We start from the raw sequence: 13,276 nt of genomic DNA, 5'->3' as shown, positions 1-13,276 counted from the left end.
TCAGGAGAACTACTCATTGCTTTTCATCTGCCACAATATCATTTGCTCGAAAAAACATGTTCTTTCCACATTCTGGGCCCAGTCCTCAACTGGGCAGAGTGGAATAAGTCGGGCTTCCCAAACAAAGACATGATGTAAGAAATACTTATCCCAACTCAAAGATGACCGTTACAGATGGGTTTCTTCAGAAATATGCTTTACTCTATCACCATTGAAATAACTCCACAGACTCCAGTATCCTGTCACCAAGTCACCCTTTATTTACACATGAAGAGTTCTTGACTCTAGTACTACTTCTTCAAGGTCAGCTGTTAGAGTGCCAGGATGTCTGACACTCTTCTTCTTATCTGTCAGCCAGGACTCTTGGATTAACAGCCTCAATCAGGGAACTCATATTCTGTGAGTCTAGCTGGCTGACCTCATTATAATCACTACATCCAATATCCTTAAATTCATGTATACTCTCCTTCCTTCTCATACTTTTATCCAAGATGAAGTTGCTTTAAACACCTTCCCCTATTCTAACCTCACCTTATATGTCTTTGCCTCAGCGGCTTAGATTTTGTTTGAAATGAACTCATTAAAAAATCTCCAAATTAGAATCTACATTTTTGCTGGCATGCAACTAAACACAATGACATGTTATGGCAGCTTTCATGTGCTGTAATGTCTGCAGGTGCTTCACAAGATAGTAATTACACTGTCTCCACACTGTGGCTGATTCAGGAGATGCCAATTCTCTGGAATTCTGCAAAAGGAAACTGAACATGTAACTTATCATGTTGTGAAGCAGTACATGTCTATGTAAATAACGCATTTGCAATAGGATCTTGGTGGGCTGGTTACAATTACTTTTGAGGTCTTCGCTGTGGAATTATCTGGAGTATTACTTTTCAACTGTTGCTTTATTTCCCACGTAAAGACATGACTGTGGGAGGGAGGAAAGATTCTGAGGGGGTCCATTCAGTCTTGGTGCTACAGACAGTGTAAGGGAAGATCTCATGATTCATTATAGTATGAACCTTCTGAAAATATTTTTCAAAACTATGCAATTGGCTTTTAAATACCTGCTGCAAATCATGTGATCTTTGACATTTGACCTAAATCCAAGTTAGCTGTGGTGAATCTCAAAGGGGTTAAATCATAGCATAGGATATTGCAATCAACATAAACATCTGCTCTATTTTGGAAAAAGAAATTGCACTTGTAAAAATTATATAGCGGGACAACCATGCTTTCTGTTTGACTTTGAAAAATCACCAAATGCTGTTTTGTGCTGGTTCAACCAGAAAGCTATTGAATCAACAGTTCAGTTATTTGGAATGACACCAGAAACACCTTGATAGCATATCAGCACTAGGTGACCAGGCGACTAGAATAGTTGCAGTCCACACTGTAGGAGAAGGGAGAGGACAGAAAACTCCAGGATCAGGTCCACTGCGAATGATATACTGCAGCTGAAAGCCTGCAGCTGGCTAATAAAGCACTAATGTAAGTTTATTAACTCTGAGAAGTTGTAAAATCTAAAATAAAATTCCTGCTTTCCCAAATATAAAGCATTCCAAATGGAATAATCCTCATTACAGACAAATGCTTTTTCCTATTTAGTGCAGGATCAGTGCCAAGAAGGGGGCATAGGATCCAAACTTATGATTAATGGGTGAGAGTGAGACATTGCTGCAGTATAACTCATGATGGATAAAGATGGATAGAGCAATGTAAATTCTCATGGCTAGAGATAACAATATTACTTATGACCAGCCAATAGACCTAATTGTCTTTTGCAATCCTTGTTTCACTGTTGTGGTCAAGCCATGATAAATGACAGATGTAAGAGCATGTTCTGGTTTTTCTTTTAGAAATCAAATGAAAGACACTCTTCAAATAAATCATTTAGTGTGTGATACAAAATGAAAGCCTTTTTCTTCTCCCTCTCTCTCATTGACCTCTGAATGGGAAATAACTTTGAAAAATACATTTGGAAAGCCAGCTGTTTGCCAAACCTCACTTTTCATTTGCATGGAGAGCTTGGAAGGTCTCCAAATTCATTCCTGCAATAAATTTAATTATTCATTAGAAATAGCATGCCAGAGGACTGCTGTATAGCTTGAATAATACTTTTACTTATGAAGGGAATAGGATATTACTAGGGAACTATAGACCAGTGAACTTAATATTTGCGGTATGATAAATAATAGATTCCCTACTTTAGGCAAAAATATCCAGAAACCAAACTAAATTAATGAATATTCAGCCTATATTTCAAATGAGAATGTTATGATTGACAAACCTCATTGAATTTTTTGAAGAGGTAACAAATAGTGTAGCCTGGATAATGCAGCAGATGTATTTTATACAGATTTCCAAAATGCCAATAATAAGGTGTCGTAGAATCAATTACTAAGTTGTCAGGGGACAAGTATAGATTTTGTAGCGATTTGGTTTTAAGACAGAAAGCTTGGAATAGAATAAGGCTCAGCTATTCAGAGTAACAGAGGGTGGGAAATAGGATCACACAAGGATTAGTGGTTGGACATCACCTTAAGTATAGGATTAGTGATGCTTTGCTTCAATAATATAAGAGCTTGATTAGATTGCGCATGGAGTATCCGTAGCTCTAGTATCCTTATCTCAGGAGAGATATTATTGCCATCACGGGATAGTAATGAATGTTCACTAGACTTACTCTTGGAATGATGGGACCGTCCTATGAAGAGAGATTAGGAAAACAGGCCATGTATTGTCTAGAGTTGCGAAGGAAGTGAAGTGATCTTATTGAAACATACAAAAAGATTAAAGGAAGAGTCAGGGTAGATGCAGATCAAATGTGTCCTTGGGTTGGTCGAGTCTAAAATCAAAGAGCACAATTTTAAACTAATGGGGATGTCATTTAGATCCAAGATGGGGAGAAATGATTTTACTCAGATGGTTGTGAACGTTTGAAATTATTTAGATTAGATTACTTACAGTGTGGAAACAGGCCCTTCAACCCAACATGTCCACACCGACCCGCCAAAGCGCAACCAACCCAGACTCATTCCCCTACATTTACCCCCTTCACCTAACACTACGGGCAATTTAGCATGGCCAATTCACCTAACCTGCACATTTTTTGGACTGTGGGATGAAACCAGAGCACCCAGAGGAAACCCACGCAGACACGGGGAGAATGTGCAAACTCCACACAGACAGTCGCCTGAGGCGGGAATTGAACCCGGGTCTCTGGGGCAGCAGTGCTAACCACTGTGCCACCTATCTATCACAGAGGACTGTGGAGATTCAGTCTTGGAGTATATTTAAGGTAGAGATTGATAGACTTCTGAATACTAATGGCATACATGATTATTGGGTTAGGGTGGATAAAAGACATTGAAGTGTTCAATCAGCCATGATCATACTGAAAAGTGGGCTGGCTTCATGGGCTGAATAGTCAACTTCAGTTCCTAATGACCACTGCTTTGCACCATTTACATTAACTATGAAGATTTTGCAGATGATATCAAGTTAAGGGGAGTGGTGTAAGGTGTGGCTATTTAATCAATACTGAGGAAAACAACAACAGATTATAAGAAATCATTTTTTAAAAACCTTCAGTCTGGGCATATACTTAGCATTAAATTTTGCTAAGATAAACTGGAATGTCTAATAGACAAAAGAATCTAATGGAGAGAAGAACAAAGGATCTCAGAGTACGAATATATGGATTACTGAAAGTAGTAATGCAAGTCAATGTGGCCACAAGAAAGAAAACCAAACTACTTATATCGAGATAGAATTGAAAAGTAGAGGAATTATACCAAGCTTGTATTGTATCTTGATGACACCATACTTGAGAGGATGCTATGCAAGCATGGTTGCTATATTTTGAAAATTGAATCATTACCCATGATGCAAGAAGCCCCCACATATTCTGAGGTGGTCCATGAGGTCAGCAGACCAGAATAGGACAGGCTGCAGGTAGGGTCTACATATGTGCAGTGATATCAACTTTGGCACATGCATTGATGATGAGGGGGCCATGGATGGTGGGGGATAGGATGAGTCGAGGGATGAGGGACAGGTGAAGGTTGGAGCTGAAGAAACTGAGATTCCTCTGGACTGGGAATGGGAGCAGGAGTAGTAGGCAGTCCTGCACTGGATATTAGTGAATTGCAGGAGAGGAGGCCAGCATTGGGAGCCAGGTTATGTTTTGTCCAGTAGTAAGGGGGTGCCTTGGATTTGATTGCATTTTTTTATTTTTGAAAAAAATTATAAGATCTGAAGAACTTTTCAGAACACTTTTGAGTCTGCCTGTTGCTTTCCTTCACTTACTAGTGATATTGGCTTTTTCTTTATGCATGCACACTCTGTGCCACCTACAGGTGGGACTTACACAAATGACAGTCTTTTCAAAAAGATACAAGAGGCGATGGAAAGAATGGTAAAGACTTTGCAGTGCTGGTACCAGAAAATCAAGGTTACACATCTCAGGAAAAGCCAAACAGGTTGTGCCTCTTTTCACTTGAAAGGTGAAGGCTTGAGGAGTGGCCCAACATTGATTATTAAAATTATGGAAAGTTTTGATAGAGAAGATACAGAGTTATTGTTCCCAGTTGTGCAGAACAGCAAGTCTGGGCATCATCAAAATGACATAGTCACCAAGAATTCAAATAGGGAATAGCGAAGAAATGTCCTTACCCAGAGCTTGACAACAATATAGAATTCACAACGACAATGAATGATTGAGGCACATCATATTGCAGCTAAGGGAAGGCTGTGTATGCTCATGACAGAAGAGGGATTAGAGGGTTATTCTGATGGAGGTAGATAATAGAAGGTGAGTGGAGGCTTGAGTTGAACATTAATGTTGGCCTGGATTTTTAAAAAAATAATCTGTTGTTTTCTATTTAATTTAGTTTAATTCATTCCGACTTCTGCTATGTTAAGGTTTGGAAAAACAAATTACTGAAGTTTTCTAAGAGATTAAACTGTGCTTCATACATTTCATAAATGCATATTATTGTTTTTTAGTTATTTGAACAGTGCCTCCTTTCTATATGTAGTAAGGCATTGGCCCCAGGGGCTGCATAGTTACAAGCCTCCAAATTACACTGGTGATTATTGTATGAATGCCTCATATGTTTGAATTAAATTGCTTTGTTTGCTATTTTAAAGAAAGCAAATGTTACAACTGCTAATTTAAACAGACAAATGACTCTTGTCAAAATAGTCGACTCTGATATTTGACTTGAATGCATTAAGCATTTACTGGAAATAATTGCATAGCACAATTCATGTTTTAGGCAATTGTTACATTAGTTTGGAGCCTGAGGAAATGAAGCTGTTTCATATGACTTCCTGTCAATGTATTCAATATAAACAAGTTTTATAGCACATTGAAGACTGTGCCTGAGGATGAACTGGTTGCTGATTTACTTATGTCTTCAATGAAACATGGAGAAGTATATGGGAAGTTTGACTCTGATCTCTTCGAGAGCTGAAAATGTGTTGCTGGAAAAGCGCAGCAGGTCAGGCAGCATCCAAGGAACTGGAGAATTGACGTTTCGGGCATAAGCCCTTCTTCAGGCATCTGCAGTCCTCACTTTCTCCTCTGATCCTTTCTATTTGATAAATTAATTGCCACATTTGATTTGTGCCATTGATGACCTCAAAATCTTTCTAAATTGTTTCTTACACAATTCAGTGGATTAGAACTGTCATAGATTTAACATGGCTATAAAACAGGAGCCAGCTTATTCACAACAAAATCTTCATGAACACCAATGGCCACATAATCTTCTCCTCTCTCAGAATGTTTATTGGAGGGACATAGATTGATGTACAGGGAAAACGTCTTTGCTCTTTGTAAACAGTGCTGTGTGAACTATTACATACACCCAAGAAGGTAATCAAGACATGGTTCAATATAGCATCAACTGAACCAATCTAAAACACACTCAAAACAGAATCAAAGTAGATTACCACACTGAACGCAAAAGGATATTAGTAATAGTGACGCAGAGAGTGACGTTATAGCTAGTGAGCTAATGAGTCCAGAGGTGTGTAATAATATCTCAGAACAAAAAAACTAGGTACAGGTATTTTCTAATTGATCTGTTCAGAAGTGTTATTACACACTTCTGGAGCAGATGAGAGTTAAACCCAGGCTCAGATGTAGGGACATGACCACTGGACCATAAGAGCCCCACCGATATCAATATAGTAAGTTATTAAGCAGGTGATCAGAGTTAATTGAGTAATTAACTGACTGGTTTTATATATATAGAGAGAGCAAGTTCCCTCCCTCTCTCTCACATTTATAATCTGCGTTGCCCATAATAGGCTTTGCATTTCGAAGCTCCTTGGATGCTGCCTGAACTGCTGTGCTCTTCCAGCACCACTAATCGAGAATCTGGTTTCCAGCATCTGCAGTCATTGTTTTTACCCCTTTGCATGTGAATTAATCAATTGGGAAATGGGTGATTTACTGGTGAAAGATAAAATAAATAATATGGGTGATTTAGTGGTGGGAAAAGAAAACATTTGCTATGGTGTAAAAGCATCTATGAATATATATTTTATATATTGAAAATGACTGACTAGGCAGGATCCTTGTGTTGCAATGATAATGTCCTGATCTCTGGGTCAGGAGACCCAAATACAAATCCAATCAGTTCTGGAGGTGTATAATAGCATCTTTGAACAGGGTTTTCAGAAAACAAAAATACGACTGGGTACTGAAGGCTGTTACAGCACAGTAGTAGTATCCTTATCTCTGATCCAGAAGATCCCTGGATTAAAGTCCCACCAGCCCCAGATTGATGTAAAAAACAAGACCGAGTAGATGGTGCCTGGGGGGGGGGGGGGGGGGGGGGGGGCATTATCGCTGTCTTTAACATTATTTTAATTTAATTTACTCCCTTCTCATTAATTTTTGTCATTGTTACACAGCCCTAGTGGGCAGTGTTTGTTATTTCTTCATTGTAGCCTGGATTTTGACCCAGTGACACTCAAAGAACAGCAGTATTTTTCCAAGTCAGGATGATGAGTGACTTGGCGGGGAACTTGCAGGGCTTGTGCTCCCATGTATTTGCTGCCCTCGTCCTTCTAGATGGTAACAATGACAGGTTTGGAAGGAGTTGTCTAAGGAGCCTTGGTGAATTTCTGCAGTGCATCTTGTAGATCATATGCACTGCTGCTACTGAGCGTCAGTGATGGAGGGAATGAATGCTTGCGATATGATGCTCCCCACCATGCTATTTTATTTTGATTGGTATTAACCTTCTTCGACATTGACGGTGTAATGGACCAGACCAGACCATTACCACGTCTCTCAACCAAAGAATGGGAAAGAGATAGCCTAGATCCAAACCTTGATGTATATTTAAAGGCAAGTGTTAAGATGCTGTGTTCCAGATGTGATTCCATGGTCCACCACTAGTCTTTAATCAAAACAAACTTTTTTTCTTACAACACAGGTAAAATACAAATAAAAGAAATGCCTGTATTGAAATACTTGTCAAGATGATGTATTTTTTAAACACTAACCATCAACTGTTCTAATATATTATGATTTGGAGATGCCGGTGTACAAAGTTAAAAATCATACAACACCAGGTTATAGTCCAACAGGTTTAAGTGGAAGCCCTAGCTATCTGAGCGCTGCTCCTTCATCAGGTGTTTGTGGAACATAAGATTATAAGACACAGAATTTGTAGCAAAGGTTTACGGTGTTATGTGACTGAAATTATATATTGAAAAATACCTGGATTGATTACGTCTCGCATTTGTTAGAATGACCACGTAGGTTTCAGTTCTTTCATATGTAAATCGCAAAACTTTTTTTAACAAGTTACATTCTCAAGTGAACTTTAACAATTGGTGTCTGTCAGCCCAGATAATTTACTGAAGGTGTGAGTTCCCCTGCGTAATACTGTCTGCACCACAATGTTTAGACTGATGCTAATGCAAAAAAATCACACACATGCACCCACTCTCTCACAGATGCTTACAATCCCCCCCGCCCACACACACACACACACGCACATATAAGTTTATGAGGTGAATTTGTACTTGCAGTTACATTTTACTTCACTCAAAAACTGCATGAATCCATGTAAGATTCTGTAAATTCATTTATCTGGATGAGAATCAGTCTAAACATTGTGGCACAGATAGTATCACATAGGGGAACTCACATCTTCAATACATTATCCTCGGCTGACAGACACCAATTGTTAAAGTTCATTTGAGAATGTAACTTATGAAAAAAGATTTTGCGATTTACATATGAAAGAACTGAAACCAACGTGGTCCTTCTAACAAATGAGAGACTTAACAAACAATCCAGGCTTTTTTCAATATATAATTTCAGTTCCATCACACTGTAAACTTTTGATATCAATTCTGTGTCTTACAATCTTATGCTCCACAATCACCTGATGAAGGAGCAGCGCTCTGAAAGCTAGTGCTTCCTATTAAACCTGTTGGACTATAACCTGGTGTTGTGTGACTTTTAACTTTGTTCTAATATAGGCTGGAGCCCACAACACACTTTTTGGCAAAGACCCAATTCAGCAAAACAGTTCAGGTTCTTACACGCTGTCTCTCTTCAGTCCAGAAGAAAGAAACAATCTGCCCTTTTTGAATTTTAAGAGTAAACCCCACTGTCTAAGACTTCACTCTAGCAGCTTGGAAAGAAAGCTTTGAGTTTGGCAGCCAGCAGAAACCTTCTCACGAACCAAAAGCAAGACTAAAGACCTTGCTGGTTTAGGTGAGACCTGCCCTGCCCACTCATGATTCTTTTCATTCAAAAAAATTACCCAGGGATAACTCCAAACTATTTACTATCTATCTAAAGCAGTAATTCTAACACCACTTTGACAACACCCCTCTACAGGAGAAAGAAGTTAGATTTAGGGTTGGGCTGCATTCATATAGACAAGTGGGAAGTATCTCACAGCACTCATGACTTGTACCTTGTTGATAGTTACTGGGAGACAGGAAGTGAGTTACTTGCTGCAGGGTTTTTAGCCTTTGATCTGCTCTTGCAGCCACAGTATTTATATAGCAAGTCCAGTTCAGTTTCAGGGAAATGAGAGAGGAAATGGCTGGGGCCTTAACAGATATCTTTGCAGCATCCTTGAATATGGGTGAGGTCTCTGAGGACTGGAGAATTGCTAATGTTGTCCCCTTGTTTCAGAAGGGTAGCAAGGATAATCCAGGTAATTATAGACCAGTCAGCCTGATGTCAGTGGTAGGGAAGCTGCTGGAGAAGATACTAAGGGATAGGATCTATTTATATTTTGGAAGAAAATGGGCTTATCATGATAGGCAGCATGGTTTTGTGCAGGGAAGGTCATGTCTTACCAACTTAATAGAATTCTTTGAGGAAGTGAAAAAGTTGATTGATCAGGGAAAGGCTGGACTTCAGTAAAGTGTTTGATAAGGTTCCTCATGGTAGGCTGATGAAGAAAGTGAAGTCGCATGGGGTTTAGGGCATACTAGCTAGATGGATAGAGAACTGGCTGGGCAACAGGAGACAGAGAGTAGTGGAAGGGAGTTTCTCAAAATGGAGAATTGTGACCAGTGGTGCTTCACAGGGATCTGTGCTGGGACCACTGTTGTTTGTGTTAATCATAAATGATCTGGAGGAAGACATTGGTGGTCTGATTAGCAAGTTTGCAGACAACACTAAGATTGGTGGAACAAGCAGATAATGAAGGGAACTGTCAGAGAATGCAACAGAATGTAGATAAATTGGAGAGTTGGGTGGAGAAATAGCAGATGGAGTTCAATCGAGCAAATGCAAGGTGATGCATTTTGGAAGATACAATTCCAAAGCAAACTATACAGTAAATGGAAAAGTCCTGGGGAAAATTGATGTACAGAGAGATCTGGGTGTTCAGGTCAATTGTATATTGAAGGTGGCAATGGAGGTCGATAGAGTGGTCAAGAGGGCATATGGCATGTTTTCCTTCACCGGACAGGGTATTGAGTACAAAAGTTAGCAGGTCATGTTAAATTGATTAGGACTTTAGTTCGGCCACATTTGGAAAACTGCATACAGTTCTGGTCGCCATGTTACTAGAAGGATGAAGATGCTTTGGAGAGGGTGCAGAGGAGGTTCACCAGGATGTTACCAAATATGGAAGGTGTTAACTATGAAGAGAGGCAGAGCAGATCAGGATTATTTTCATTAGAAAGACAGAGGTTGAGAGGGGACTTGATTGAGGCCTACAAATCATGAGAAGTATAGACAAGCTGGATAGCAAGAAGCTTTCCCAAAATGGGCGACTCAATTACTTGGGGTCACAAATTCAAGGTGAGAGGGGAAAAGTTTAAGGGAAACATGCATGGACAGTTTTTTTACACAGAGGGTGCTGGGTGCCTGGAACGTGTTGCCAGTGGAGGTGATAGCGGTATGATAGCGTCATTTAAGATGTATCTAGACAGATACATGAATGGGCAGGGAGCAGAGGGATACAGATCTATAGAAAATAAGCGACAGGTTTAGATAGAGGATCTGGATTGGAGCAGACTTGGAGGGTCAAAGGGCCTGTTCCTGTGCTGTTATTTTCTTTGTTCTGGACAATGTTAATACTATAGTGGGGAACTCAGTGATGATAATGCCAGTGAAAAGGGTGATGGCTAGATTCTTTCATGTTGGAGATGACTGTTGCATGGCACAAATATTACTTGTCACTTGTCAGTTAATCCTGAGTATTGTCCAGGCCTTGCTGCATTTGGGCATGGACTGCTTCAGTATCTTAGGAGTCACAGAAGATACAGAACACGGTGCAAATATCGGCGAATAACACCCCTTCATCTGATCTTGCAGTGGAGTGTAGATAATTTCTGAAACTGCTAAAATAGTCGGGCCTAGGATTTGTACTGCAATAACTCCTGTAGAGATGTCCTAGAGATAGATGACTGACCTCCAACAACCCTCAACCATCTTCCTATGTGCCCAGTATGACTCCAGCCAGCAGGCAGTTATGCCCCGATTCACATTGATTCAAATTTTGCTCAGTCTCCTTGATGGCACATTTAATCAGATAAGACTTGATGTCAAGGGCAGTCACTCCAACCTCACCTCCAGAATTCACTTCTTTTGTCCATGTTGAACTAAGCTTGTAATGAGGTCAGAGGTTGATTGAACCTGGTGGAAAACAAACTGAGCATCAGTGAGGTTATTCATGAGCAAGACTTGATAGGACTGCAAATTACACTTTCCTTCACTTTACTGATGACTCTACTTGTGAAGATTTGTCATGCTTTTTTGTGTACAGGGCATAACTGAGCAATTTTCAACATCTTTGGATAAATCTCAGTATCTTAGCTGTACTAGAATAGTTTAGTTAGGGAAGCGACAAGTTATGAAACACATGTGTTCAGTACTATTGACTGAATGTTGTCAAGGACTATAGCCTTTGTAGTATTTGGTGCCTCCAATGTTTCTTGATATCATGTATATTGAATAGAATTAGCTGAATACTAAAGCTGGGCATGTCCAGAGGCCATGATGGATCATGCACTTGGGGGCACCTCTAGCTGATGATTATTACAAGTATTTCAGCACTTTCTTTTGCACTGATGTGATGGGTTTCCCCCTTCATTGAAGATAATGATCTTTGTGATGCCACCTCCTCCAGTGAGTTATTTCATTAGCCACCACTATTTACAATTGGATGTGGCAGGAGGGCAAAGCTTAGTTCTTATCTGTTAGTTGGGAAATCACAAAGATTTTGCATTGACTATCACAGAGTCAATATGATAACAAAAGTAGACTCGTATCTTAATCTAAGATTGGAGGACTACATTGAAAGGATTATGATGTGGAGGTGCTGGTATTCGATGGGGTGGAAAAAGTCAAAGGTCACACGACACCAAATTATAGCCCAACAAGTTTATTTGAAATCACAAGCTTTTGGAGCGATATACCTGGGAAGGCCATTTACACTAAGTGACTAAACCGTTTGATTGGTTAAAAAAACTAATTTGGCTCTAATTTGGCTAAGAGTGAATTTGCCAAAGCAAAAGTGAGTTTTTTTGGGCATACTCTGGGACAGAGTCAAGTAACACCTAGAGAAATGAAAGTGATGATTATTTTGGAACTTTGCCTGCATAGAACAACCCAGAACATATTGCAATATATTGGACAACTTGAAAACTGCTGACAACGTCACCAGTTTTAGCACCACTAAATTATGGGGAACAATTCAAACTGAATGTTGATACAGCAACATTGGCATGGATGTTGTTTTACTACAAGATGATGAAACGGGGATCAAACTGCCTGTCAGTTATTTCTCAAAGGATATATTTGACAGTTGAAAAAAAGACAGTGTCTTGTGTTGGTTCTACATCACTTTAAAATCTACATTTTTTACAATGCTGAATAAACTTTTTAATGCACACCACATCGCTTTGATTTTAGTTTGGAGAAACTGCAAGATAAGAACTTACGATTCTTTCAATGGAACTTAATCATCCAGCCTTATAATGTAAAAATTATTCATGTGCTTGGAAGAGAAAATGTTGTTGTGGGCACTTTTTCAGGAGCATAAATGAGAAGGACCAAATGCTGTGTTCCAAACGTCACATACCTCCTGGTGTAGTTTGGTGTCAAATGTTGCTTATGTAATTCTTTAAAATTCCTGTGGAAATTTTGCTAAGTTTAAGTTGCTATATGAATACAAGTTATTGTGGTTGCTCTCAGCACGAAGATTATAATGTTGAGAATCACTAATGTATGGATGTACCTTTCACACAAACATTATGTGGATTACAGGGTTTTGAGAAAGAAGATCACCACCATCTTCTCAAAGGCAATTAGAAATGGACAACAAATGTTAGCCTTGATGCTACAATCCCATGAAGAAAATCTATAAACCCTCATCATACATATGATCATAACCACCTGACAGTTCAAACAATAACATATGAAAGACAAACAGGTGTAAAGGACCCTTTTTCCGTCATTCTATGCCCAAAAGAAACATTGCAATGCCTCGTGAATCTCAATGAAAAAGGAAATGAGACACTGGAAATATCTTTATGAAGAAAATCCATCAGTGGAAACTGATCACAAATCATCAGTGACCATTTTAAATGACTTTTTGAAAAATACAGCTGAGGATTATCTTGGTTTGGCGGGAATGACTCTTGTAAGAAATGTAAGAGTTGGCGAGATTGGAGTGAAGAACTCATGCACATTCTGAAGTTTTTATCTGGATGAACAGCAGCTGTTGTAAAATAAAATACTGGGTGCTCAACACAGTCAAAAACCTTTTCA

At 39.3% G+C, this 13,276-nt stretch overlaps 1 long non-coding RNA gene across 1 annotated transcript in view; it reads left to right on the top strand.

The window, feature by feature from the left end:
- The window catches only part of LOC148147607 (uncharacterized), a 43,130-nt gene extending 30,225 nt beyond the window's left edge, over positions 1–12,905 (top strand). The window contains exon 3 of the long non-coding RNA XR_015759462.1: positions 12,773–12,905. This is a non-coding gene — a long non-coding RNA (uncharacterized LOC148147607). The remainder of the gene's footprint in view (positions 1–12,772) is intronic.
- The last annotated feature ends 371 nt before the right edge of the window (positions 12,906–13,276 follow it).

This window comes from Chiloscyllium plagiosum, unplaced genomic scaffold (assembly GCF_037043375.1).
Source record: "Chiloscyllium plagiosum isolate Xiang-an unplaced genomic scaffold, Cpla_swu_hap1 HiC_scaffold_15, whole genome shotgun sequence".
Classification (NCBI taxonomy): Eukaryota; Metazoa; Chordata; class Chondrichthyes; order Orectolobiformes; family Hemiscylliidae; genus Chiloscyllium; species Chiloscyllium plagiosum.
Note: the sequence above shows the minus strand (reverse complement) of the source record. Positions and strands in the feature narration are given on the sequence as shown.